This window comes from Ascidiella aspersa, chromosome 4 (assembly GCF_963924565.1).
Source record: "Ascidiella aspersa chromosome 4, kaAscAspe10.2, whole genome shotgun sequence".
NCBI lineage: Eukaryota > Metazoa > Chordata > Ascidiacea > Phlebobranchia > Ascidiidae > Ascidiella > Ascidiella aspersa.
The window spans coordinates 10,924,514-10,942,418 of NC_139450.1; the positions used below are offsets into that span (position 1 = coordinate 10,924,514).

The 17,905-nt window shown below is 46.4% G+C and overlaps 1 protein-coding gene and 114 non-coding genes across 115 annotated transcripts in view; 1 reads left to right on the top strand and 114 right to left on the bottom strand.

Annotated features, from left to right (window-relative positions):
- Positions 1–17,905, top strand: part of LOC146147182 (uncharacterized) — a 158,637-nt gene that overhangs the window by 79,616 nt on the left and 61,116 nt on the right. The gene's annotated exons all lie outside the window — the stretch shown is intronic.
- Positions 60–132, bottom strand: Trnaf-gaa (transfer RNA phenylalanine (anticodon GAA)). Its single transcript has one exon. It is a non-coding gene; the product is annotated as a tRNA-Phe (tRNA).
- Trnaf-gaa (transfer RNA phenylalanine (anticodon GAA)) lies at positions 283–355 on the bottom strand. Its single transcript has one exon. It is a non-coding gene; the product is annotated as a tRNA-Phe (tRNA).
- Trnaf-gaa (transfer RNA phenylalanine (anticodon GAA)) lies at positions 506–578 on the bottom strand. The gene has a single exon. It is a non-coding gene; the product is annotated as a tRNA-Phe (tRNA).
- On the bottom strand, positions 1,030–1,103 carry Trnai-aau (transfer RNA isoleucine (anticodon AAU)). Its single transcript has one exon. It is a non-coding gene; the product is annotated as a tRNA-Ile (tRNA).
- Positions 1,175–1,247, bottom strand: Trnaf-gaa (transfer RNA phenylalanine (anticodon GAA)). Its single transcript has one exon. It is a non-coding gene; the product is annotated as a tRNA-Phe (tRNA).
- Trnaf-gaa (transfer RNA phenylalanine (anticodon GAA)) lies at positions 1,398–1,470 on the bottom strand. The gene has a single exon. It is a non-coding gene; the product is annotated as a tRNA-Phe (tRNA).
- On the bottom strand, positions 1,476–1,549 carry Trnai-aau (transfer RNA isoleucine (anticodon AAU)). The gene has a single exon. It is a non-coding gene; the product is annotated as a tRNA-Ile (tRNA).
- On the bottom strand, positions 1,621–1,693 carry Trnaf-gaa (transfer RNA phenylalanine (anticodon GAA)). Its single transcript has one exon. It is a non-coding gene; the product is annotated as a tRNA-Phe (tRNA).
- Trnai-aau (transfer RNA isoleucine (anticodon AAU)) lies at positions 1,699–1,772 on the bottom strand. Its single transcript has one exon. It is a non-coding gene; the product is annotated as a tRNA-Ile (tRNA).
- Trnaf-gaa (transfer RNA phenylalanine (anticodon GAA)) lies at positions 1,844–1,916 on the bottom strand. The gene has a single exon. It is a non-coding gene; the product is annotated as a tRNA-Phe (tRNA).
- Positions 2,290–2,362, bottom strand: Trnaf-gaa (transfer RNA phenylalanine (anticodon GAA)). The gene has a single exon. It is a non-coding gene; the product is annotated as a tRNA-Phe (tRNA).
- Trnai-aau (transfer RNA isoleucine (anticodon AAU)) lies at positions 2,368–2,441 on the bottom strand. Its single transcript has one exon. It is a non-coding gene; the product is annotated as a tRNA-Ile (tRNA).
- On the bottom strand, positions 2,513–2,585 carry Trnaf-gaa (transfer RNA phenylalanine (anticodon GAA)). Its single transcript has one exon. It is a non-coding gene; the product is annotated as a tRNA-Phe (tRNA).
- Positions 2,735–2,807, bottom strand: Trnaf-gaa (transfer RNA phenylalanine (anticodon GAA)). The gene has a single exon. It is a non-coding gene; the product is annotated as a tRNA-Phe (tRNA).
- On the bottom strand, positions 2,813–2,886 carry Trnai-aau (transfer RNA isoleucine (anticodon AAU)). Its single transcript has one exon. It is a non-coding gene; the product is annotated as a tRNA-Ile (tRNA).
- On the bottom strand, positions 2,958–3,030 carry Trnaf-gaa (transfer RNA phenylalanine (anticodon GAA)). Its single transcript has one exon. It is a non-coding gene; the product is annotated as a tRNA-Phe (tRNA).
- Positions 3,036–3,109, bottom strand: Trnai-aau (transfer RNA isoleucine (anticodon AAU)). Its single transcript has one exon. It is a non-coding gene; the product is annotated as a tRNA-Ile (tRNA).
- Trnaf-gaa (transfer RNA phenylalanine (anticodon GAA)) lies at positions 3,181–3,253 on the bottom strand. The gene has a single exon. It is a non-coding gene; the product is annotated as a tRNA-Phe (tRNA).
- On the bottom strand, positions 3,627–3,699 carry Trnaf-gaa (transfer RNA phenylalanine (anticodon GAA)). The gene has a single exon. It is a non-coding gene; the product is annotated as a tRNA-Phe (tRNA).
- On the bottom strand, positions 3,850–3,922 carry Trnaf-gaa (transfer RNA phenylalanine (anticodon GAA)). Its single transcript has one exon. It is a non-coding gene; the product is annotated as a tRNA-Phe (tRNA).
- On the bottom strand, positions 4,073–4,145 carry Trnaf-gaa (transfer RNA phenylalanine (anticodon GAA)). Its single transcript has one exon. It is a non-coding gene; the product is annotated as a tRNA-Phe (tRNA).
- On the bottom strand, positions 4,296–4,368 carry Trnaf-gaa (transfer RNA phenylalanine (anticodon GAA)). Its single transcript has one exon. It is a non-coding gene; the product is annotated as a tRNA-Phe (tRNA).
- On the bottom strand, positions 4,520–4,592 carry Trnaf-gaa (transfer RNA phenylalanine (anticodon GAA)). The gene has a single exon. It is a non-coding gene; the product is annotated as a tRNA-Phe (tRNA).
- Trnaf-gaa (transfer RNA phenylalanine (anticodon GAA)) lies at positions 4,743–4,815 on the bottom strand. The gene has a single exon. It is a non-coding gene; the product is annotated as a tRNA-Phe (tRNA).
- Positions 4,966–5,038, bottom strand: Trnaf-gaa (transfer RNA phenylalanine (anticodon GAA)). The gene has a single exon. It is a non-coding gene; the product is annotated as a tRNA-Phe (tRNA).
- Positions 5,044–5,117, bottom strand: Trnai-aau (transfer RNA isoleucine (anticodon AAU)). The gene has a single exon. It is a non-coding gene; the product is annotated as a tRNA-Ile (tRNA).
- Trnaf-gaa (transfer RNA phenylalanine (anticodon GAA)) lies at positions 5,189–5,261 on the bottom strand. The gene has a single exon. It is a non-coding gene; the product is annotated as a tRNA-Phe (tRNA).
- On the bottom strand, positions 5,267–5,340 carry Trnai-aau (transfer RNA isoleucine (anticodon AAU)). The gene has a single exon. It is a non-coding gene; the product is annotated as a tRNA-Ile (tRNA).
- On the bottom strand, positions 5,412–5,484 carry Trnaf-gaa (transfer RNA phenylalanine (anticodon GAA)). Its single transcript has one exon. It is a non-coding gene; the product is annotated as a tRNA-Phe (tRNA).
- On the bottom strand, positions 5,490–5,563 carry Trnai-aau (transfer RNA isoleucine (anticodon AAU)). Its single transcript has one exon. It is a non-coding gene; the product is annotated as a tRNA-Ile (tRNA).
- Trnaf-gaa (transfer RNA phenylalanine (anticodon GAA)) lies at positions 5,635–5,707 on the bottom strand. Its single transcript has one exon. It is a non-coding gene; the product is annotated as a tRNA-Phe (tRNA).
- Trnai-aau (transfer RNA isoleucine (anticodon AAU)) lies at positions 5,713–5,786 on the bottom strand. Its single transcript has one exon. It is a non-coding gene; the product is annotated as a tRNA-Ile (tRNA).
- Trnaf-gaa (transfer RNA phenylalanine (anticodon GAA)) lies at positions 6,082–6,154 on the bottom strand. The gene has a single exon. It is a non-coding gene; the product is annotated as a tRNA-Phe (tRNA).
- On the bottom strand, positions 6,160–6,233 carry Trnai-aau (transfer RNA isoleucine (anticodon AAU)). The gene has a single exon. It is a non-coding gene; the product is annotated as a tRNA-Ile (tRNA).
- Positions 6,305–6,377, bottom strand: Trnaf-gaa (transfer RNA phenylalanine (anticodon GAA)). The gene has a single exon. It is a non-coding gene; the product is annotated as a tRNA-Phe (tRNA).
- Trnai-aau (transfer RNA isoleucine (anticodon AAU)) lies at positions 6,383–6,456 on the bottom strand. Its single transcript has one exon. It is a non-coding gene; the product is annotated as a tRNA-Ile (tRNA).
- On the bottom strand, positions 6,528–6,600 carry Trnaf-gaa (transfer RNA phenylalanine (anticodon GAA)). Its single transcript has one exon. It is a non-coding gene; the product is annotated as a tRNA-Phe (tRNA).
- Positions 6,606–6,679, bottom strand: Trnai-aau (transfer RNA isoleucine (anticodon AAU)). Its single transcript has one exon. It is a non-coding gene; the product is annotated as a tRNA-Ile (tRNA).
- Positions 6,751–6,823, bottom strand: Trnaf-gaa (transfer RNA phenylalanine (anticodon GAA)). The gene has a single exon. It is a non-coding gene; the product is annotated as a tRNA-Phe (tRNA).
- On the bottom strand, positions 6,974–7,046 carry Trnaf-gaa (transfer RNA phenylalanine (anticodon GAA)). Its single transcript has one exon. It is a non-coding gene; the product is annotated as a tRNA-Phe (tRNA).
- Trnai-aau (transfer RNA isoleucine (anticodon AAU)) lies at positions 7,052–7,125 on the bottom strand. Its single transcript has one exon. It is a non-coding gene; the product is annotated as a tRNA-Ile (tRNA).
- Positions 7,197–7,269, bottom strand: Trnaf-gaa (transfer RNA phenylalanine (anticodon GAA)). The gene has a single exon. It is a non-coding gene; the product is annotated as a tRNA-Phe (tRNA).
- Trnai-aau (transfer RNA isoleucine (anticodon AAU)) lies at positions 7,275–7,348 on the bottom strand. The gene has a single exon. It is a non-coding gene; the product is annotated as a tRNA-Ile (tRNA).
- Positions 7,498–7,571, bottom strand: Trnai-aau (transfer RNA isoleucine (anticodon AAU)). The gene has a single exon. It is a non-coding gene; the product is annotated as a tRNA-Ile (tRNA).
- Trnaf-gaa (transfer RNA phenylalanine (anticodon GAA)) lies at positions 7,643–7,715 on the bottom strand. Its single transcript has one exon. It is a non-coding gene; the product is annotated as a tRNA-Phe (tRNA).
- On the bottom strand, positions 7,721–7,794 carry Trnai-aau (transfer RNA isoleucine (anticodon AAU)). Its single transcript has one exon. It is a non-coding gene; the product is annotated as a tRNA-Ile (tRNA).
- Positions 8,089–8,161, bottom strand: Trnaf-gaa (transfer RNA phenylalanine (anticodon GAA)). The gene has a single exon. It is a non-coding gene; the product is annotated as a tRNA-Phe (tRNA).
- Trnaf-gaa (transfer RNA phenylalanine (anticodon GAA)) lies at positions 8,312–8,384 on the bottom strand. Its single transcript has one exon. It is a non-coding gene; the product is annotated as a tRNA-Phe (tRNA).
- Trnai-aau (transfer RNA isoleucine (anticodon AAU)) lies at positions 8,613–8,686 on the bottom strand. The gene has a single exon. It is a non-coding gene; the product is annotated as a tRNA-Ile (tRNA).
- Positions 8,758–8,830, bottom strand: Trnaf-gaa (transfer RNA phenylalanine (anticodon GAA)). Its single transcript has one exon. It is a non-coding gene; the product is annotated as a tRNA-Phe (tRNA).
- Positions 9,047–9,120, bottom strand: Trnai-aau (transfer RNA isoleucine (anticodon AAU)). The gene has a single exon. It is a non-coding gene; the product is annotated as a tRNA-Ile (tRNA).
- Trnai-aau (transfer RNA isoleucine (anticodon AAU)) lies at positions 9,270–9,343 on the bottom strand. Its single transcript has one exon. It is a non-coding gene; the product is annotated as a tRNA-Ile (tRNA).
- On the bottom strand, positions 9,415–9,487 carry Trnaf-gaa (transfer RNA phenylalanine (anticodon GAA)). The gene has a single exon. It is a non-coding gene; the product is annotated as a tRNA-Phe (tRNA).
- On the bottom strand, positions 9,493–9,566 carry Trnai-aau (transfer RNA isoleucine (anticodon AAU)). The gene has a single exon. It is a non-coding gene; the product is annotated as a tRNA-Ile (tRNA).
- Positions 9,638–9,710, bottom strand: Trnaf-gaa (transfer RNA phenylalanine (anticodon GAA)). The gene has a single exon. It is a non-coding gene; the product is annotated as a tRNA-Phe (tRNA).
- Positions 9,716–9,789, bottom strand: Trnai-aau (transfer RNA isoleucine (anticodon AAU)). The gene has a single exon. It is a non-coding gene; the product is annotated as a tRNA-Ile (tRNA).
- On the bottom strand, positions 9,861–9,933 carry Trnaf-gaa (transfer RNA phenylalanine (anticodon GAA)). Its single transcript has one exon. It is a non-coding gene; the product is annotated as a tRNA-Phe (tRNA).
- Positions 9,939–10,012, bottom strand: Trnai-aau (transfer RNA isoleucine (anticodon AAU)). The gene has a single exon. It is a non-coding gene; the product is annotated as a tRNA-Ile (tRNA).
- On the bottom strand, positions 10,084–10,156 carry Trnaf-gaa (transfer RNA phenylalanine (anticodon GAA)). Its single transcript has one exon. It is a non-coding gene; the product is annotated as a tRNA-Phe (tRNA).
- Positions 10,162–10,235, bottom strand: Trnai-aau (transfer RNA isoleucine (anticodon AAU)). Its single transcript has one exon. It is a non-coding gene; the product is annotated as a tRNA-Ile (tRNA).
- Trnaf-gaa (transfer RNA phenylalanine (anticodon GAA)) lies at positions 10,307–10,379 on the bottom strand. Its single transcript has one exon. It is a non-coding gene; the product is annotated as a tRNA-Phe (tRNA).
- Trnai-aau (transfer RNA isoleucine (anticodon AAU)) lies at positions 10,385–10,458 on the bottom strand. The gene has a single exon. It is a non-coding gene; the product is annotated as a tRNA-Ile (tRNA).
- Positions 10,530–10,602, bottom strand: Trnaf-gaa (transfer RNA phenylalanine (anticodon GAA)). Its single transcript has one exon. It is a non-coding gene; the product is annotated as a tRNA-Phe (tRNA).
- On the bottom strand, positions 10,608–10,681 carry Trnai-aau (transfer RNA isoleucine (anticodon AAU)). Its single transcript has one exon. It is a non-coding gene; the product is annotated as a tRNA-Ile (tRNA).
- Positions 10,819–10,892, bottom strand: Trnai-aau (transfer RNA isoleucine (anticodon AAU)). Its single transcript has one exon. It is a non-coding gene; the product is annotated as a tRNA-Ile (tRNA).
- Trnai-aau (transfer RNA isoleucine (anticodon AAU)) lies at positions 11,030–11,103 on the bottom strand. Its single transcript has one exon. It is a non-coding gene; the product is annotated as a tRNA-Ile (tRNA).
- On the bottom strand, positions 11,175–11,247 carry Trnaf-gaa (transfer RNA phenylalanine (anticodon GAA)). The gene has a single exon. It is a non-coding gene; the product is annotated as a tRNA-Phe (tRNA).
- Trnaf-gaa (transfer RNA phenylalanine (anticodon GAA)) lies at positions 11,398–11,470 on the bottom strand. The gene has a single exon. It is a non-coding gene; the product is annotated as a tRNA-Phe (tRNA).
- Positions 11,476–11,549, bottom strand: Trnai-aau (transfer RNA isoleucine (anticodon AAU)). The gene has a single exon. It is a non-coding gene; the product is annotated as a tRNA-Ile (tRNA).
- Trnaf-gaa (transfer RNA phenylalanine (anticodon GAA)) lies at positions 11,621–11,693 on the bottom strand. The gene has a single exon. It is a non-coding gene; the product is annotated as a tRNA-Phe (tRNA).
- Positions 11,699–11,772, bottom strand: Trnai-aau (transfer RNA isoleucine (anticodon AAU)). The gene has a single exon. It is a non-coding gene; the product is annotated as a tRNA-Ile (tRNA).
- On the bottom strand, positions 11,844–11,916 carry Trnaf-gaa (transfer RNA phenylalanine (anticodon GAA)). Its single transcript has one exon. It is a non-coding gene; the product is annotated as a tRNA-Phe (tRNA).
- Positions 11,922–11,995, bottom strand: Trnai-aau (transfer RNA isoleucine (anticodon AAU)). Its single transcript has one exon. It is a non-coding gene; the product is annotated as a tRNA-Ile (tRNA).
- On the bottom strand, positions 12,067–12,139 carry Trnaf-gaa (transfer RNA phenylalanine (anticodon GAA)). The gene has a single exon. It is a non-coding gene; the product is annotated as a tRNA-Phe (tRNA).
- On the bottom strand, positions 12,145–12,218 carry Trnai-aau (transfer RNA isoleucine (anticodon AAU)). The gene has a single exon. It is a non-coding gene; the product is annotated as a tRNA-Ile (tRNA).
- On the bottom strand, positions 12,290–12,362 carry Trnaf-gaa (transfer RNA phenylalanine (anticodon GAA)). Its single transcript has one exon. It is a non-coding gene; the product is annotated as a tRNA-Phe (tRNA).
- Trnai-aau (transfer RNA isoleucine (anticodon AAU)) lies at positions 12,368–12,441 on the bottom strand. The gene has a single exon. It is a non-coding gene; the product is annotated as a tRNA-Ile (tRNA).
- Trnaf-gaa (transfer RNA phenylalanine (anticodon GAA)) lies at positions 12,513–12,585 on the bottom strand. The gene has a single exon. It is a non-coding gene; the product is annotated as a tRNA-Phe (tRNA).
- Positions 12,591–12,664, bottom strand: Trnai-aau (transfer RNA isoleucine (anticodon AAU)). Its single transcript has one exon. It is a non-coding gene; the product is annotated as a tRNA-Ile (tRNA).
- Positions 12,959–13,031, bottom strand: Trnaf-gaa (transfer RNA phenylalanine (anticodon GAA)). The gene has a single exon. It is a non-coding gene; the product is annotated as a tRNA-Phe (tRNA).
- Positions 13,037–13,110, bottom strand: Trnai-aau (transfer RNA isoleucine (anticodon AAU)). Its single transcript has one exon. It is a non-coding gene; the product is annotated as a tRNA-Ile (tRNA).
- Positions 13,182–13,254, bottom strand: Trnaf-gaa (transfer RNA phenylalanine (anticodon GAA)). The gene has a single exon. It is a non-coding gene; the product is annotated as a tRNA-Phe (tRNA).
- Trnai-aau (transfer RNA isoleucine (anticodon AAU)) lies at positions 13,260–13,333 on the bottom strand. Its single transcript has one exon. It is a non-coding gene; the product is annotated as a tRNA-Ile (tRNA).
- Trnaf-gaa (transfer RNA phenylalanine (anticodon GAA)) lies at positions 13,405–13,477 on the bottom strand. The gene has a single exon. It is a non-coding gene; the product is annotated as a tRNA-Phe (tRNA).
- Trnaf-gaa (transfer RNA phenylalanine (anticodon GAA)) lies at positions 13,628–13,700 on the bottom strand. The gene has a single exon. It is a non-coding gene; the product is annotated as a tRNA-Phe (tRNA).
- On the bottom strand, positions 13,706–13,779 carry Trnai-aau (transfer RNA isoleucine (anticodon AAU)). Its single transcript has one exon. It is a non-coding gene; the product is annotated as a tRNA-Ile (tRNA).
- Trnaf-gaa (transfer RNA phenylalanine (anticodon GAA)) lies at positions 13,851–13,923 on the bottom strand. The gene has a single exon. It is a non-coding gene; the product is annotated as a tRNA-Phe (tRNA).
- On the bottom strand, positions 13,929–14,002 carry Trnai-aau (transfer RNA isoleucine (anticodon AAU)). Its single transcript has one exon. It is a non-coding gene; the product is annotated as a tRNA-Ile (tRNA).
- Trnai-aau (transfer RNA isoleucine (anticodon AAU)) lies at positions 14,152–14,225 on the bottom strand. Its single transcript has one exon. It is a non-coding gene; the product is annotated as a tRNA-Ile (tRNA).
- Trnaf-gaa (transfer RNA phenylalanine (anticodon GAA)) lies at positions 14,297–14,369 on the bottom strand. Its single transcript has one exon. It is a non-coding gene; the product is annotated as a tRNA-Phe (tRNA).
- Trnai-aau (transfer RNA isoleucine (anticodon AAU)) lies at positions 14,375–14,448 on the bottom strand. Its single transcript has one exon. It is a non-coding gene; the product is annotated as a tRNA-Ile (tRNA).
- On the bottom strand, positions 14,520–14,592 carry Trnaf-gaa (transfer RNA phenylalanine (anticodon GAA)). Its single transcript has one exon. It is a non-coding gene; the product is annotated as a tRNA-Phe (tRNA).
- On the bottom strand, positions 14,743–14,815 carry Trnaf-gaa (transfer RNA phenylalanine (anticodon GAA)). Its single transcript has one exon. It is a non-coding gene; the product is annotated as a tRNA-Phe (tRNA).
- Trnai-aau (transfer RNA isoleucine (anticodon AAU)) lies at positions 14,821–14,894 on the bottom strand. The gene has a single exon. It is a non-coding gene; the product is annotated as a tRNA-Ile (tRNA).
- Trnaf-gaa (transfer RNA phenylalanine (anticodon GAA)) lies at positions 14,966–15,038 on the bottom strand. Its single transcript has one exon. It is a non-coding gene; the product is annotated as a tRNA-Phe (tRNA).
- Positions 15,267–15,340, bottom strand: Trnai-aau (transfer RNA isoleucine (anticodon AAU)). The gene has a single exon. It is a non-coding gene; the product is annotated as a tRNA-Ile (tRNA).
- Trnaf-gaa (transfer RNA phenylalanine (anticodon GAA)) lies at positions 15,412–15,484 on the bottom strand. The gene has a single exon. It is a non-coding gene; the product is annotated as a tRNA-Phe (tRNA).
- Positions 15,701–15,774, bottom strand: Trnai-aau (transfer RNA isoleucine (anticodon AAU)). Its single transcript has one exon. It is a non-coding gene; the product is annotated as a tRNA-Ile (tRNA).
- Positions 15,846–15,918, bottom strand: Trnaf-gaa (transfer RNA phenylalanine (anticodon GAA)). Its single transcript has one exon. It is a non-coding gene; the product is annotated as a tRNA-Phe (tRNA).
- On the bottom strand, positions 15,924–15,997 carry Trnai-aau (transfer RNA isoleucine (anticodon AAU)). The gene has a single exon. It is a non-coding gene; the product is annotated as a tRNA-Ile (tRNA).
- Positions 16,069–16,141, bottom strand: Trnaf-gaa (transfer RNA phenylalanine (anticodon GAA)). The gene has a single exon. It is a non-coding gene; the product is annotated as a tRNA-Phe (tRNA).
- On the bottom strand, positions 16,147–16,220 carry Trnai-aau (transfer RNA isoleucine (anticodon AAU)). The gene has a single exon. It is a non-coding gene; the product is annotated as a tRNA-Ile (tRNA).
- Positions 16,292–16,364, bottom strand: Trnaf-gaa (transfer RNA phenylalanine (anticodon GAA)). The gene has a single exon. It is a non-coding gene; the product is annotated as a tRNA-Phe (tRNA).
- Positions 16,370–16,443, bottom strand: Trnai-aau (transfer RNA isoleucine (anticodon AAU)). Its single transcript has one exon. It is a non-coding gene; the product is annotated as a tRNA-Ile (tRNA).
- Trnaf-gaa (transfer RNA phenylalanine (anticodon GAA)) lies at positions 16,515–16,587 on the bottom strand. The gene has a single exon. It is a non-coding gene; the product is annotated as a tRNA-Phe (tRNA).
- On the bottom strand, positions 16,593–16,666 carry Trnai-aau (transfer RNA isoleucine (anticodon AAU)). Its single transcript has one exon. It is a non-coding gene; the product is annotated as a tRNA-Ile (tRNA).
- On the bottom strand, positions 16,738–16,810 carry Trnaf-gaa (transfer RNA phenylalanine (anticodon GAA)). Its single transcript has one exon. It is a non-coding gene; the product is annotated as a tRNA-Phe (tRNA).
- Trnai-aau (transfer RNA isoleucine (anticodon AAU)) lies at positions 16,816–16,889 on the bottom strand. The gene has a single exon. It is a non-coding gene; the product is annotated as a tRNA-Ile (tRNA).
- Positions 17,027–17,100, bottom strand: Trnai-aau (transfer RNA isoleucine (anticodon AAU)). Its single transcript has one exon. It is a non-coding gene; the product is annotated as a tRNA-Ile (tRNA).
- Trnaf-gaa (transfer RNA phenylalanine (anticodon GAA)) lies at positions 17,172–17,244 on the bottom strand. Its single transcript has one exon. It is a non-coding gene; the product is annotated as a tRNA-Phe (tRNA).
- Positions 17,250–17,323, bottom strand: Trnai-aau (transfer RNA isoleucine (anticodon AAU)). Its single transcript has one exon. It is a non-coding gene; the product is annotated as a tRNA-Ile (tRNA).
- On the bottom strand, positions 17,461–17,534 carry Trnai-aau (transfer RNA isoleucine (anticodon AAU)). The gene has a single exon. It is a non-coding gene; the product is annotated as a tRNA-Ile (tRNA).
- On the bottom strand, positions 17,606–17,678 carry Trnaf-gaa (transfer RNA phenylalanine (anticodon GAA)). The gene has a single exon. It is a non-coding gene; the product is annotated as a tRNA-Phe (tRNA).
- On the bottom strand, positions 17,829–17,901 carry Trnaf-gaa (transfer RNA phenylalanine (anticodon GAA)). The gene has a single exon. It is a non-coding gene; the product is annotated as a tRNA-Phe (tRNA).

Sequence of the window (17,905 nt, forward strand, 5' to 3'; positions counted from 1 at the left end):
GCAATAGAAAGGTTTACACAAATAAAAGTACACAATGATTTGACATGATATAAAAAGTATGCCTCGACCCGGGATTGAACCAGGGACCTTTAGATCTTCAGTCTAACGCTCTCCCGACTGAGCTATCAAGGCAATAGTGGCCAGTACGGGGATCGAACCGGGGACATTCGCGTTATTAGCACGACGCTCTAACCAACTGAGCTAACCGGCCGTTGTCCTAGATGCAATAGAAAGGTTTACACAAATAAAAGTACACAATGATTTGACATGATATAAAAAGTATGCCTCGACCCGGGATTGAACCAGGGACCTTTAGATCTTCAGTCTAACGCTCTCCCGACTGAGCTATCAAGGCAATAGTGGCCAGTACGGGGATCGAACCCGCGACATTCGCGTTATTAGCACGACGCTCTAACCAACTGAGCTAACCAGCCGTTGTCCTAGATGCAATAGAAAGGTTTACACAAATAAAAGTACACAATGATTTGACATGATATAAAAAGTATGCCTCGACCCGGGATTGAACCAGGGACCTTTAGATCTTCAGTCTAACGCTCTCCCGACTGAGCTATCAAGGCAATAGTGGCCAGTACGGGGATCGAACCGGGGACATTCGCGTTATTAGCACGACGCTCTAACCAACTGAGCTAACCGGCCGTTGTCCTAGATGGAATAGAAAGGTTTACACAAATAAAAGTACACAATGATTTGACATGATATAAAAAGTATGCCTCGACCCGGGATTGAACCAGGGACCTTTAGATGTTCAGTCTAACGCTCTCCCGACTGAGCTATCAAGGCAATAGTGGCCAGTAGGGGGATCGAACCCGCGACATTCGCGTTATTAGCACGACGCTCTAACCAACTGAGCTAACCAGCCGTTGTCCTAGATGCAATAGAAAGGATTACACAAATAAAAGTACACAATGATTTGACATGATATAAAAAGTATGCCTCGACCCGGGAATGAACCAGGGACCTTTAGATCTTCAGTCTAACGCTCTCCCGACTGAGCTATCAAGGCAATAGTGGCCAGTACGGGGATCGAACCCGCGACATTCGCGTTATTAGCACGACGCTCTAACCAACTGAGCTAACCGGCCGTTGTACTAGATGCAATAGAAAGGTTTACACAAATAAAAGTACACAATGATTTGACATGATATAAAAAGTATGCCTCGACCCGGGATTGAACCAGGGACCTTTAGATCTTCAGTCTAACGCTCTCCCGACTGAGCTATCAAGGCAATAGTGGCCAGTACGGGGATCAAACCCGCGACATTCGGGTTATTAGCACGACGCTCTAACCAACTGAGCTAACCGGCCGTTGTCCTAGATGCAATAGAAAGGTTTACACAAATAAAAGTACACAATGATTTGACATGATATAAAAAGTATGCCTCGACCCGGGATTGAACCAGGGACCTTTAGATCTTCAGTCTAACGCTCTCCCGACTGAGCTATCAAGGCAATAGTGGCCAGTACGGGGATCGAACCCGCGACATTCGCGTTATTAGCACGACGCTCTAACCAACTGAGCTAACCGGCCGTTGTCCTAGACGCAATAGAAAGGTTTACACAAATAAAAGTACACAATGATTTGACATGATATAAAAAGTATGCCTCGACCCGGGATTGAACCAGGGACCTTTAGATCTTCAGTCTAACGCTCTCCCGACTGAGCTATCAAGGCAATAGTGGCCAGTACGGGGATCGAACCCGCGACATTCGCGTTATTAGCACGACGCTCTAACCAACTGAGCTAACCGGCCGTTGTCCTAGATGCAATAGAAAGGTTTACACAAATAAAAGTACACAATGATTTGACATGATATAAAAAGTATGCCTCGACCCGGGATTGAACCAGGGACCTTTAGATCTTCAGTCTAACGCTCTCCCGACTGAGCTATCAAGGCAATAGTGGCCAGTACGGGGATCGAACCGGGGACATTCGCGTTATTAGCACGACGCTCTAACCAACTGAGCTAACCGGCCGTTGTCCTAGATGCAATAGAAAGGTTTACACAAATAAAAGTACACAATGATTTGACATGATATAAAAAGTATGCCTCGACCCGGGATTGAACCAGGGACCTTTAGATGTTCAGTCTAACGCTCTCCCGACTGAGCTATCAAGGCAATAGTGGCCAGTAGGGGGATCGAACCCGCGACATTCGCGTTATTAGCACGACGCTCTAACCAACTGAGCTAACCAGCCGTTGTCCTAGATGCAATAGAAAGGTTTACACAAATAAAAGTACACAATGATTTGACATGATATAAAAAGTATGCCTCGACCCGGGATTGAACCAGGGACCTTTAGATCTTCAGTCTAACGCTCTCCCGACTGAGCTATCAAGGCAATAGTGGCCAGTACGGGGATCGAACCCGCGACATTCGCGTTATTAGCACGACGCTCTAACCAACTGAGCTAACCGGCCGTTGTACTAGATGCAATAGAAAGGTTTACACAAATAAAAGTACACAATGATTTGACATGATATAAAAAGTATGCCTCGACCCGGGATTGAACCAGGGACCTTTAGATCTTCAGTCTAACGCTCTCCCGACTGAGCTATCAAGGCAATAGTGGCCAGTACGGGGATCAAACCCGCGACATTCGGGTTATTAGCACGACGCTCTAACCAACTGAGCTAACCGGCCGTTGTCCTAGATGCAATAGAAAGGTTTACACAAATAAAAGTACACAATGATTTGACATGATATAAAAATATGCCTCGACCCGGGATTGAACCAGGGACCTTTAGATCTTCAGTCTAACGCTCTCCCGACTGAGCTATCAAGGCAATAGTGGCCAGTACGGGGATCGAACCCGCGACATTCGCGTTATTAGCACGACGCTCTAACCAACTGAGCTAACCGGCCGTTGTCCTAGACGCAATAGAAAGGTTTACACAAATAAAAGTACACAATGATTTGACATGATATAAAAAGTATGCCTCGACCCGGGATTGAACCAGGGACCTTTAGATCTTCAGTCTAACGCTCTCCCGACTGAGCTATCAAGGCAATAGTGGCCAGTACGGGGATCGAACCCGCGACATTCGCGTTATTAGCACGACGCTCTAACCAACTGAGCTAACCGGCCGTTGTCCTAGATGCAATAGAAAGGTTTACACAAATAAAAGTACACAATGATTTGACATGATATAAAAAGTATGCCTCGACCCGGGATTGAACCAGGGACCTTTAGATCTTCAGTCTAACGCTCTCCCGACTGAGCTATCAAGGCAATAGTGGCCAGTACGGGGATCGAACCGGGGACATTCGCGTTATTAGCACGACGCTCTAACCAACTGAGCTAACCGGCCGTTGTCCTAGATGCAATAGAAAGGTTTACACAAATAAAAGTACACAATGATTTGACATGATATAAAAAGTATGCCTCGACCCGGGATTGAACCAGGGACCTTTAGATGTTCAGTCTAACGCTCTCCCGACTGAGCTATCAAGGCAATAGTGGCCAGTAGGGGGATCGAACCCGCGACATTCGCGTTATTAGCACGACGCTCTAACCAACTGAGCTAACCAGCCGTTGTCCTAGATGCAATAGAAAGGTTTACACAAATAAAAGTACACAATGATTTGACATGATATAAAAAGTATGCCTCGACCCGGGATTGAACCAGGGACCTTTAGATCTTCAGTCTAACGCTCTCCCGACTGAGCTATCAAGGCAATAGTGGCCAGTACGGGGATCGAACCCGCGACATTCGAGTTATTAGCACGACGCTCTAACCAACTGAGCTAACCGGCCGTTGTCCTAGATGCAATAGAAAGGTTTACACAAATAAAAGTACACAATGATTTGACATGATATAAAAAGTATGCCTCGACCCGGGATTGAACCAGGGACCTTTAGATCTTCAGTCTAACGCTCTCCCGACTGAGCTATCAAGGCAATAGTGGCCAGTACGGGGATCAAACCCGCGACATTCGGGTTATTAGCACGACGCTCTAACCAACTGAGCTAACCGGCCGTTGTCCTAGATGCAATAGAAAGGTTTACACAAATAAAAGTACACAATGATTTGACATGATATAAAAAGTATGCCTCGACCCGGGATTGAACCAGGGACCTTTAGATCTTCAGTCTAACGCTCTCCCGACTGAGCTATCAAGGCAATAGTGGCCAGTACGGGGATCGAACCGGGGACATTCGCGTTATTAGCACGACGCTCTAACCAACTGAGCCAACCGGCCGTTGTCCTAGATGCAATAGAAAGGTTTACACAAATAAAAGTACACAATGATTTGACATGATATAAAAAGTATGCCTCGACCCGGGATTGAACCAGGGACCTTTAGATCTTCAGTCTAACGCTCTCCCGACTGAGCTATCAAGGCAATAGTGGCCAGTACGGGGATCGAACCCGCGACATTCGCGTTATTAGCACGACGTTCTAACCAACTGAGCTAACCGGCCGTTGTCCTAGATGCAATAGAAAGGTTTACACAAATAAAAGTACACAATGATTTTGACATGATATAAAAAGTATGCCTCGACCCGGGATTGAACCAGGGACCTTTAGATCTTCAGTCTAACGCTCTCCCGACTGAGCTATCAAGGCAATAGTGGCCAGTACGGGGATCGAACCGGGGACATTCGCGTTATTAGCACGACGCTCTAACCAACTGAGCTAACCGGCCGTTGTCCTAGATGCAATAGAAAGGTTTACACAAATAAAAGTACACAATGATTTGACATGATATAAAAAGTATGCCTCGACCCGGGATTGAACCAGGGACCTTTAGATCTTCAGTCTAACGCTCTCCCGACTGAGCTATCAAGGCAATAGTGGCCAGTACGGGGATCGAACCCGCGACATTCGCGTTATTAGCACGACGCTCTAACCAACTGAGCTAACCAGCCGTTGTCCTAGATGCAATAGAAAGGTTTACACAAATAAAAGTACACAATGATTTGACATGATATAAAAAGTATGCCTCGACCCGGGATTGAACCAGGGACCTTTAGATCTTCAGTCTAACGCTCTCCCGACTGAGCTATCAAGGCAATAGTGGCCAGTACGGGGATCGAACCCGCGACATTCGCGTTATTAGCACGACGCTCTAACCAACTGAGCTAACCGGCCGTTGTCCTAGATGCAATAGAAAGGTTTACACAAATAAAAGTACACAATGATTTGACATGATATAATAAGTATGCCTCGACCCGGGATTGAACCAGGGACCTTTAGATCTTCAGTCTAACGCTCTCCCGACTGAGCTATCAAGGCAATAGTGGCCAGTACGGGGATCGAACCCGCGACATTCGCGTTATTAGCACGACGCTCTAACCAACTGAGCTAACCGGCCGTTGTCCTAGATGCAATAGAAAGGTTTACACAAATAAAAGTACACAATGATTTGACATGATATAATAAGTATGCCTCGACCCGGGATTGAACCAGGGACCTTTAGATCTTCAGTCTAACGCTCTCCCGACTGAGCTATCAAGGCAATAGTGGCCAGTACGGGGATCGAACCCGCGACATTCGCGTTATTAGCACGACGCTCTAACCAACTGAGCTAACCGGCCGTTGTCCTAGATGCAATAGAAAGGTTTACACAAATAAAAGTACACAATGATTTGACATGATATAAAAAGTATGCCTCGACCCGGGATTGAACCAGGGACCTTTAGATCTTCAGTCTAACGCTCTCCCGACTGAGCTATCAAGGCAATAGTGGCCAGTACGGGGATCGAACCCGCGACATTCGCGTTATTAGCACGACGCTCTAACCAACTGAGCTAACCGGCCGTTGTCCTACATGCAATAGAAAGGTTTACACAAATAAAAGTACACAATGATTTGACATGATATAAAAAGTATGCCTCGACCCGGGATTGAACCAGGGACCTTTAGATCTTCAGTCTAACGCTCTCCCGACTGAGCTATTAAACGCAATAGGGGCCAGTACGGGGATCGAACCCGCGACATTCGCGTTATTAGCACGACGCTCTAACCAACTGAGCTAACCGGCCGTTGTCCTAGATGCAATAGAAAGGTTTACACAAATAAAAGTACACAATGATTTGACATGATATAAAAAGTATGCCTCGACCCGGGATTGAACCAGGGACCTTTAGATCTTCAGTCTAACGCTCTCCCGACTGAGCTATCAAGGCAATAGTGGCCAGTACGGGGATCGAACCCGCGACATTCGCGTTATTAGCACGACGCTCTAACCAACTGAGCTAACCGGCCGTTGTCCTAGATGCAATAGAAAGGTTTACACAAATAAAAGTACACAATGATTTGACATGATATAATAAGTATGCCTCGACCCGGGATTGAACCAGGGACCTTTAGATCTTCAGTCTAACGCTCTCCCGACTGAGCTATCAAGGCAATAGTGGCCAGTACGGGGATCGAACCCGCGACATTCGCGTTATTAGCACGACGCTCTAACCAACTGAGCTAACCGGCCGTTGTCCTAGATGCAATAGAAAGGTTTACACAAATAAAAGTACACAATGATTTGACATGATATAAAAAGTATGCCTCGACCCGGGATTGAACCAGGGACCTTTAGATCTTCAGTCTAACGCTCTCCCGACTGAGCTATCAAGGCAATAGTGGCCAGTACGGGGATCGAACCCGCGACATTCGCGTTATTAGCACGACGCTCTAACCAACTGAGCTAACCGGCCGTTGTCCTAGATGCAATAGAAAGGTTTACACAAATAAAAGTACACAATGATTTGACATGATATAAAAAGTATGCCTCGACCCGGAATTGAACCAGGGACCTTTAGATCTTCAGTCTAACGCTCTCCCGACTGAGCTATCAAGGCAATAGTGGCCATTACGGGGATCGAACCCGCGACATTCGCGTTATTAGCACGACGCTCTAACCAACTGAGCTAACCGGCCGTTGTCCTAGATGCAATAGAAAGGTTTACACAAATAAAAGTACACAATGATTTGACATGATATAAAAAGTATGCCTCGACCCGGGATTGAACCAGGGACCTTTAGATCTTCAGTCTAACGCTCTCCCGACTGAGCTATCAAGGCAATAGTGGCCAGTACGGGGATCGAACCCGCGACATTCGCGTTATTAGCACGACGCTCTAACCAACTGAGCTAACCGGCCGTTGTCCTAGATGCAATAGAAAGGTTTACACAAATAAAAGTACACAATGATTTGACATGATATAAAAAGTATGCCTCGACCCGGGATTGAACCAGGGACCTTTAGATCTTCAGTCTAACGCTCTCCCGACTGAGCTATCAAGGCAATAGTGGCCAGTACGGGGATCGAACCCGCGACATTCGCGTTATTAGCACGACGCTCTAACCAACTGAGCTAACCGGCCGTTGTCCTAGCTGCAATAGAAAGGTTTACACAAATAAAAGTACACAATGATTTGACATGATATAAAAAGTATGCCTCGACCCGGGATTGAACCAGGGATCTTTAGATCTTCAGTCTAACGCTCTCCCGACTGAGCTATCAAGGCAATAGTGGCCAGTACGGGGATCGAACCCGCGACATTCGCGTTATTAGCACGACGCTCTAACCAACTGAGCTAACCGGCCGTTGTCCTAGATGCAATAGAAAGGTTTACACAAATAAAAGTACACAATGATTTGACATGATATAAAAAGTATGCCTCGACCCGGGATTGAACCAGGGACCTTTAGATCTTCAGTCTAACGCTCTCCCGACTGAGCTATCAAGGCAATAGTGGCCAGTACGGGGATCGAACCCGCGACATTCGCGTTATTAGCACGACGCTCTAACCAACTGAGCTAACCGGCCGTTGTCCTAGATGTAATAGAAAGGTTTACACAAATAAAAGTACACAATGATTTGACATGATATAAAAAGTATGCCTCGACCCGGGATTGAACCAGGGACCTTTAGATCTTCAGTCTAACGGTCTCCCGACTGAGCTATCAAGGCAATAGTGGCCAGTACGGGGATCGAACCGGGGACATTCGCGTTATTAGCACGACGCTCTAACCAACTGAGCTAACCGGCTGTTGTCCTAGATGCAATAGAAAGGTTTACACAAATAAAAGTACACAATGATTTGACATGATATAAAAAGTATGCCTCGACCCGGGATTGAACCAGGGACCTTTAGATCTTCAGTCTAACGCTCTCCCGACTGAGCTATCAAGGCAATAGTGGCCAGTACGGGGACCGAACCCGCGACATTCGCGTTATTAGCACGACGCTCTAACCAACTGAGCTAACCGGCCGTTGTGCTAGATGCAATAGAAAGGTTTACACAAATAAAAGTACACAATGATTTGACATGATATAAAAAGTATGCCTCGACCCGGGATTGAACCAGGGACCTTTAGATCTTCAGTCTAACGCTCTCCCGACTGAGCTATCAAGGCAATAGTGGCCAGTACGGGGATCGAACCGGGGACATTCGCGTTATTAGCACGACGCTCTAACCAACTGAGCTAACCGGCCGTTGTCCTAGATGCAATAGAAAGGTTTACACAAATAAAAGTACACAATGATTTGACATGATATAAAAAGTATGCCTCGACCCGGGATTGAACCAGGGACCTTTAGATATTCAGTCTAACGCTCTCCCGACTGAGCTATCAAGGCAATAGTGGCCAGTACGGGGATCGAACCCGCGACATTCGCGTTATTAGCACGACGCTCTAACCAACTGAGCTAACCGGCCGTTGTCCTAGATGCAATAGAAAGGTTTACACAAATAAAAGTACACAATGATTTGACATGATATAAAAAGTATGCCTCGACCCGGGATTGAACCAGGGACCTTTAGATCTTCAGTCTAACGCTCTCCCGACTGAGCTATCAAGGCAATAGTGGCCAGTACGGGGATCGAACCCGCGACATTCGCGTTATTAGCACGACGTTCTAACCAACTGAGCTAACCGGCCGTTGTCCTAGATGCAATAGAAAGGTTTACACAAATAAAAGTACACAATGATTTGACATGATATAAAAAGTATGCCTCGACCCGGGACCTTTAGATCTTCAGTATAACGCTCTCCCGACTGAGCTATCAAGGCAATAATGGCCAGTACGGGGATCGAACCCGCGACATTCGCGTTATTAGCACGACGCTCTAACCAACTGAGCTAACCGGCCGTTGTCCTAGATGCAATAGAAAGGTTTACACAAATAAAAGTACACAATGATTTGACATGATATAAAAAGTATGCCTCGAGCCGGGATTGAACCAGGGACCTTTAGATCTTCAGTCTAACGCTCTCCCGACTGAGCTATCAAGGCAATAGTGGCCAGTACGGGGATCGAACCCGCGACATTCGCGTTATTAGCACGACGCTCTAACCAACTGAGCTAACCGGCCGTTGTCCTAGATGCAATAGAAAGGTTTACACAAATAAAAGTACACAATGATTTGACATGATATAAAAAGTATGCCTCGACCCGGGATTGAACCAGGGACCTTTAGATCTTCAGTCTAACGCTCTCCCGACTGAGCTATCAAGGCAATAGTGGCCAGTACGGGGATCGAACCCGCGACATTCGCGTTATTAGCACGACGCTCTAACCAACTGAGCTAACCGGCCGTTGTCCTAGATGCAATAGAAAGGTTTACACAAATAAAAGTACACAATGATTTGCCATGATATAATAAGTATGCCTCGACCCGGGATTGAACCAGGGACCTTTAGATCTTCAGTCTAACGCTCTCCCGACTGAGCTATCAAGGCAATAGTGGCCAGTACGGGGATCGAACCCGCGACATTCGCGTTATTAGCACGACGCTCTAACCAACTGAGCTAACCGGCCGTTGTCCTAGATGCAATAGAAAGGTTTACACAAATAAAAGTACACAATGATTTGACATGATATAAAAAGTATGCCTCGACCCGGGATTGAACCAGGGACCTTTAGATCTTCAGTCTAACGCTCTCCCGACTGAGCTATCAAGGCAATAGTGGCCAGTACGGGGATCGAACCCGCGACATTCGCGTTATTAGCACGACGCTCTAACCAACTGAGCTAACCGGCCGTTGTCCTATATGCAATAGAAAGGTTTACACAAATAAAAGTACACAATGATTTGACATGATATAAAAAGTATGCCTCGACCCGGGATTGAACCAGGGACCTTTAGATCTTCAGTCTAACGCTCTCCCGACTGAGCTATCAAGGCAATAGTGGCCAGTACGGGGATCGAACCCGCGACATTCGCGTTATTAGCACGACGCTCTAACCAACTGAGCTAACCGGCCGTTGTCCTAGATGCAATAGAAAGGTTTACACAAATAAAAGTACACAATGATTTGACATGATATAAAAAGTATGCCTCGACCCGGGATTGAACCAGGGACCTTTAGATCTTCAGTCTAACGCTCTCCCGACTGAGCTATCAAGGCAATAGTGGCCAGTACGGGGATCGAACCCGCGACATTCGCGTTATTAGCACGACGCTCTAACCAACTGAGCTAACCGGCCGTTGTCCTAGATGCAATAGAAAGGTTTACACAAATAAAAGTACACAATGATTTGACATGATATAAAAAGTATGCCTCGACCCGGGATTGAACCAGGGACCTTTAGATCTTCAGTCTAACGCTCTCCCGACTGAGCTATCAAGGCAATAGTGGCCAGTACGGGGATCGAACCCGCGACATTCGCGTTATTAGCACGACGCTCTAACCAACTGAGCTAACCGGCCGTTGTCCTAAATGCAATAGAAAGGTTTACACAAATAAAAGTACACAATGATTTGACATGATATAAAAAGTATGCCTCGACCCGGGACCTTTAGATCTTCAGTCTAACGCTCTCCCGACTGAGCTATCAAGGCAATAGTGGCCAGTACGGGGATCGAACCCGCGACATTCGCGTTATTAGCACGACGCTCTAACCAACTGAGCTAACCGGCCGTTGTCCTAGATGCAATAGAAAGGTTTACACAAATAAAAGTACACAATGATTTGACATGATATAAAAAGTATGCCTCGACCCGGGACCTTTAGATCTTCAGTCTAACGCTCTCCCGACTGAGCTATCAAGGCAATAGTGGCCAGTACGGGGATCGAACCCGCGACATTCGCGTTATTAGCACGACGCTCTAACCAACTGAGCTAACCGGCCGTTGTCCTAGATGCAATAGAAAGGTTTACACAAATAAAAGTACACAATGATTTGACATGATATAAAAAGTATGCCTCGACCCGGGATTGAACCAGGGACCTTTAGATCTTCAGTCTAACGCTCTCCCGACTGAGCTATCAAGGCAATAGTGGCCAGTACGGGGATCGAACCGGGGACATTCTCGTTATTAGCACGACGCTCTAACCAACTGAGCTAACCGGCCGTTGTCCTAGATGCAATAGAAAGGTTTACACAAATAAAAGTACACAATGATTTGACATGATATAAAAAGTATGCCTCGACCCGGGATTGAACCAGGGACCTTTAGATCTTCAGTCTAACGCTCTCCCGACTGAGCTATCAAGGCAATAGTGGCCAGTACGGGGATCGAACCCGCGACATTCGCGTTATTAGCACGACGCTCTAACCAACTGAGCTAACCGGCCGTTGTCCTAGATGCAATAGAAAGGTTTACACAAATAAAAGTACACAATGATTTGACATGATATAAAAAGTATGCCTCGACCCGGGATTGAACCAGGGACCTTTAGATCTTCAGTCTAACGCTCTCCCGACTGAGCTATCAAGGCAATAGTGGCCAGTACGGGGATCGAACCCGCGACATTCGCGTTATTAGCACGACGCTCTAACCAACTGAGCTAACCGGCCGTTGTCCTAGATGCAATAGAAAGGTTTACACAAATAAAAGTACACAATGATTTGACATGATATAAAAAGTATGCCTCGACCCGGGATTGAACCAGGGACCTTTAGATCTTCAGTCTAACGCTCTCCCGACTGAGCTATCAAGGCAATAGTGGCCAGTACGGGGATCGAACCCGCGACATTCGCGTTATTAGCACGACGCTCTAACCAACTGAGCTAACCGGCCGTTGTCCTAGATGCAATAGAAAGGTTTACACAAATAAAAGTACACAATGATTTGACATGATATAATAAGTATGCCTCGACCCGGGATTGAACCAGGGACCTTTAGATCTTCAGTCTAACGCTCTCCCGACTGAGCTATCAAGGCAATAGTGGCCAGTACGGGGATCGAACCCGCGACATTCGCGTTATTAGCACGACGCTCTAACCAACTGAGCTAACCGGCCGTTGTCCTAGATGCAATAGAAAGGTTTACACAAATAAAAGTACACAATGATTTGACATGATATAAAAAGTATGCCTCGACCCGGGATTGAACCAGGGACCTTTAGATCTTCAGTCTAACGCTCTCCCGACTGAGCTATCAAGGCAATAGTGGCCAGTACGGGGATCGAACCCGCGACATTCGCGTTATTAGCACGACGCTCTAACCAACTGAGCTAACCGGCCGTTGTCCTACATGCAATAGAAAGGTTTACACAAATAAAAGTACACAATGATTTGACATGATATAAAAAGTATGCCTCGACCCGGGATTGAACCAGGGACCTTTAGATCTTCAGTCTAACGCTCTCCCGACTGAGCTATCAAGGCAATAGTGGCCAGTACGGGGATCGAACCCGCGACATTCGCGTTATTAGCACGACGCTCTAACCAACTGAGCTAACCGGCCGTTGTCCTACATGCAATAGAAAGGTTTACACAAATAAAAGTACACAATGATTTGACATGATATAAAAAGTATGCCTCGACCCGGGATTGAACCAGGGACCTTTAGATCTTCAGTCTAACGCTCTCCCGACTGAGCTATCAACGCAATAGGGGCCAGTACGGGGATCGAACCCGCGACATTCGCGTTATTAGCACGACGCTCTAACCAACTGAGCTAACCGGCCGTTGTCCTAGATGCAATAGAAAGGTTTACACAAATAAAAGTACACAATGATTTGACATGATATAATAAGTATGCCTCGACCCGGGATTGAACCAGGGACCTTTAGATCTTCAGTCTAACGCTCTCCCGACTGAGCTATCAAGGCAATAGTGGCCAGTACGGGGATCGAACCCGCGACATTCGCGTTATTAGCACGACGCTCTAACCAACTGAGCTAACCGGCCGTTGTCCTAGATGCAATAGAAAGGTTTACACAAATAAAAGTACACAATGATTTGACATGATATAAAAAGTATGCCTCGACCCGGGATTGAACCAGGGACCTTTAGATCTTCAGTCTAACGCTCTCCCGACTGAGCTATCAAGGCAATAGTGGCCAGTACGGGGATCGAACCCGCGACATTCGCGTTATTAGCACGACGCTCTAACCAACTGAGCTAACCGGCCGTTGTCCTAGATGCAATAGAAAGGTTTACACAAATAAAAGTACACAATGATTTGACATGATATAAAAAGTATGCCTCGACCCGGAATTGAACCAGGGACCTTTAGATCTTCAGTCTAACGCTCTCCCGACTGAGCTATCAAGGCAATAGTGGCCATTACGGGGATCGAACCCGCGACATTCGCGTTATTAGCACGACGCTCTAACCAACTGAGCTAACCGGCCGTTGTCCTAGATGCAATAGAAAGGTTTACACAAATAAAAGTACACAATGATTTGACATGATATAAAAAGTATGCCTCGACCCGGGATTGAACCAGGGACCTTTAGATCTTCAGTCTAACGCTCTCCCGACTGAGCTATCAAGGCAATAGTGGCCAGTACGGGGATCGAACCCGCGACATTCGCGTTATTAGCACGACGCTCTAACCAACTGAGCTAACCGGCCGTTGTCCTAGATGCAATAGAAAGGTTTACACAAATAAAAGTACACAATGATTTGACATGATATAAAAAGTATGCCTCGACCCGGGATTGAACCAGGGACCTTTAGATCTTCAGTCTAACGCTCTCCCGACTGAGCTATCAAGGCAATAGTGGCCAGTACGGGGATCGAACCCGCGACATTCGCGTTATTAGCACGACGCTCTAACCAACTGAGCTAACCGGCCGTTGTCCTAGCTGCAATAGAAAGGTTTACACAAATAAAAGTACACAATGATTTGACATGATATAAAAAGTATGCCTCGACCCGGGATTGAACCAGGGATCTTTAGATCTTCAGTCTAACGCTCTCCCGACTGAGCTATCAAGGCAATAGTGGCCAGTACGGGGATCGAACCCGCGACATTCGCGTTATTAGCACGACGCTCTAACCAACTGAGCTAACCGGCCGTTGTCCTAGATGCAATAGAAAGGTTTACACAAATAAAAGTACACAATGATTTGACATGATATAAAAAGTATGCCTCGACCCGGGATTGAACCAGGGACCTTTAGATCTTCAGTCTAACGCTCTCCCGACTGAGCTATCAAGGCAATAGTGGCCAGTACGGGGATCGAACCCGCGACATTCGCGTTATTAGCACGACGCTCTAACCAACTGAGCTAACCGGCCGTTGTCCTAGATGTAATAGAAAGGTTTACACAAATAAAAGTACACAATGATTTGACATGATATAAAAAGTATGCCTCGACCCGGGATTGAACCAGGGACCTTTAGATCTTCAGTCTAACGCTCTCCCGACTGAGCTATCAAGGCAATAGTGGCCAGTACGGGGATCGAACCGGGGACATTCGCGTTATTAGCACGACGCTCTAACCAACTGAGCTAACCGGCTGTTGTCCTAGATGCAATAGAAAGGTTTACACAAATAAAAGTACACAATGATTTGACATGATATAAAAAGTATGCCTCGACCCGGGATTGAACCAGGGACCTTTAGATCTTCAGTCTAACGCTCTCCCGACTGAGCTATCAAGGCAATAGTGGCCAGTACGGGGATCGAACCCGCGACATTCGCGTTATTAGCACGACGCTCTAACCAACTGAGCTAACCGGCCGTTGTGCTAGATGCAATAGAAAGGTTTACACAAATAAAAGTACACAATGATTTGACATGATATAAAAAGTATGCCTCGACCCGGGATTGAACCAGGGACCTTTAGATCTTCAGTCTAACGCTCTCCCGACTGAGCTATCAAGGCAATAGTGGCCAGTACGGGGATCGAACCGGGGACATTCGCGTTATTAGCACGACGCTCTAACCAACTGAGCTAACCGGCCGTTGTCCTAGATGCAATAGAAAGGTTTACACAAATAAAAGTACACAATGATTTGACATGATATAAAAAGTATGCCTCGACCCGGGATTGAACCAGGGACCTTTAGATATTCAGTCTAACGCTCTCCCGACTGAGCTATCAAGGCAATAGTGGCCAGTACGGGGATCGAACCCGCGACATTCGCGTTATTAGCACGACGCTCTAACCAACTGAGCTAACCGGCCGTTGTCCTAGATGCAATAGAAAGGTTTACACAAATAAAAGTACACAATGATTTGACATGATATAAAAAGTATGCCTCGACCCGGGATTGAACCAGGGACCTTTAGATCTTCAGTCTAACGCTCTACCGACTGAGCTATCAAGGCAATAGTGGCCAGTACGGGGATCGAACCCGCGACATTCGCGTTATTAGCACGACGTTCTAACCAACTGAGCTAACCGGCCGTTGTCCTAGATGCAATAGAAAGGTTTACACAAATAAAAGTACACAATGATTTGACATGATATAAAAAGTATGCCTCGACCCGGGACCTTTAGATCTTCAGTATAACGCTCTCCCGACTGAGCTATCAAGGCAATAATGGCCAGTACGGGGATCGAACCCGCGACATTCGCGTTATTAGCACGACGCTCTAACCAACTGAGCTAACCGGCCGTTGTCCTAGATGCAATAGAAAGGTTTACACAAATAAAAGTACACAATGATTTGACATGATATAAAAAGTATGCCTCGACCCGGGATTGAACCAGGGACCTTTAGATCTTCAGTCTAACGCTCTCCCGACTGAGCTATCAAGGCAATAGTGGCCAGTACGGGGATCGAACCCGCGACATTCGCGTTATTAGCACGACGCTCTAACCAACTGAGCTAACCGGCCGTTGTCCTAGATGCAATAGAAAGGTTTACACAAATAAAAGTACACAATGATTTGACATGATATAAAAAGTATGCCTCGACCCGGGATTGAACCAGGGACCTTTAGATCTTCAGTCTAACGCTCTCCCGACTGAGCTATCAAGGCAATAGTGGCCAGTACGGGGATCGAACCCGCGACATTCGCGTTATTAGCACGACGCTCTAACCAACTGAGCTAACCGGCCGTTGTCCTAGATGCAATAGAAAGGTTTACACAAATAAAAGTACACAATGATTTGCCATGATATAATAAGTATGCCTCGACCCGGGATTGAACCAGGGACCTTTAGATCTTCAGTCTAACGCTCTCCCGACTGAGCTATCAAGGCAATAGTGGCCAGTACGGGGATCGAACCCGCGACATTCGCGTTATTAGCACGACGCTCTAACCAACTGAGCTAACCGGCCGTTGTCCTAGATGCAATAGAAAGGTTTACACAAATAAAAGTACACAATGATTTGACATGATATAAAAAGTATGCCTCGACCCGGGATTGAACCAGGGACCTTTAGATCTTCAGTCTAACGCTCTCCCGACTGAGCTATCAAGGCAATAGTGGCCAGTACGGGGATCGAACCCGCGACATTCGCGTTATTAGCACGACGCTCTAACCAACTGAGCTAACCGGCCGTTGTCCTAGATGCAATAGAAAGGTTTACACAAATAAAAGTACACAATGATTTGACATGATATAAAAAGTATGCCTCGACCCGGGATTGAACCAGGGACCTTTAGATCTTCAGTCTAACGCTCTCCCGACTGAGCTATCAAGGCAATAGTGGCCAGTACGGGGATCGAACCCGCGACATTCGCGTTATTAGCACGACGCTCTAACCAACTGAGCTAACCGGCCGTTGTCCTAAATGCAATAGAAAGGTTTACACAAATAAAAGTACACAATGATTTGACATGATATAAAAAGTATGCCTCGACCCGGGACCTTTAGATCTTCAGTCTAACGCTCTCCCGACTGAGCTATCAAGGCAATAGTGGCCAGTACGGGGATCGAACCCGCGACATTCGCGTTATTAGCACGACGCTCTAACCAACTGAGCTAACCGGCCGTTGTCCTAGATGCAATAGAAAGGTTTACACAAATAAAAGTACACAATGATTTGACATGATATAAAAAGTATGCCTCGACCCGGGATTGAACCAGGGACCTTTAGATCTTCAGTCTAACGCTCTCCCGACTGAGCTATCAAGGCAATAGTGGCCAGTACGGGGATCGAACCCGCGACATTCGCGTTATTAGCACGACGCTCTAACCAACTGAGCTAACCGGCCGTTGTCCTAAATGCAATAGAAAGGTTTACACAAATAAAAGTACACAATGATTTGACATGATATAAAAAGTATGCCTCGACCCGGGACCTTTAGATCTTCAGTCTAACGCTCTCCCGACTGAGCTATCAAGGCAATAGTGGCCAGTACGGGGATCGAACCCGCGACATTCGCGTTATTAGCACGACGCTCTAACCAACTGAGCTAACCGGCCGTTGTCCTAGATGCAATAGAAAGGTTTACACAAATAAAAGTACACAATGATTTGACATGATATAAAAAGTATGCCTCGACCCGGGATTGAACCAGGGACCTTTAGATCTTCAGTCTAACGCTCTCCCGACTGAGCTATCAAGGCAATAGTGGCCAGTACGGGGATCGAACCGGGGACATTCTCGTTATTAGCACGACGCTCTAACCAACTGAGCTAACCGGCCGTTGTCCTAGATGCAATAGAAAGGTTTACACAAATAAAAGTACACAATGATTTGACATGATATAAAAAGTATGCCTCGACCCGGGATTGAACCAGGGACCTTTAGATCTTCAGTCTAACGCTCTCCCGACTGAGCTATCAAGGCAATA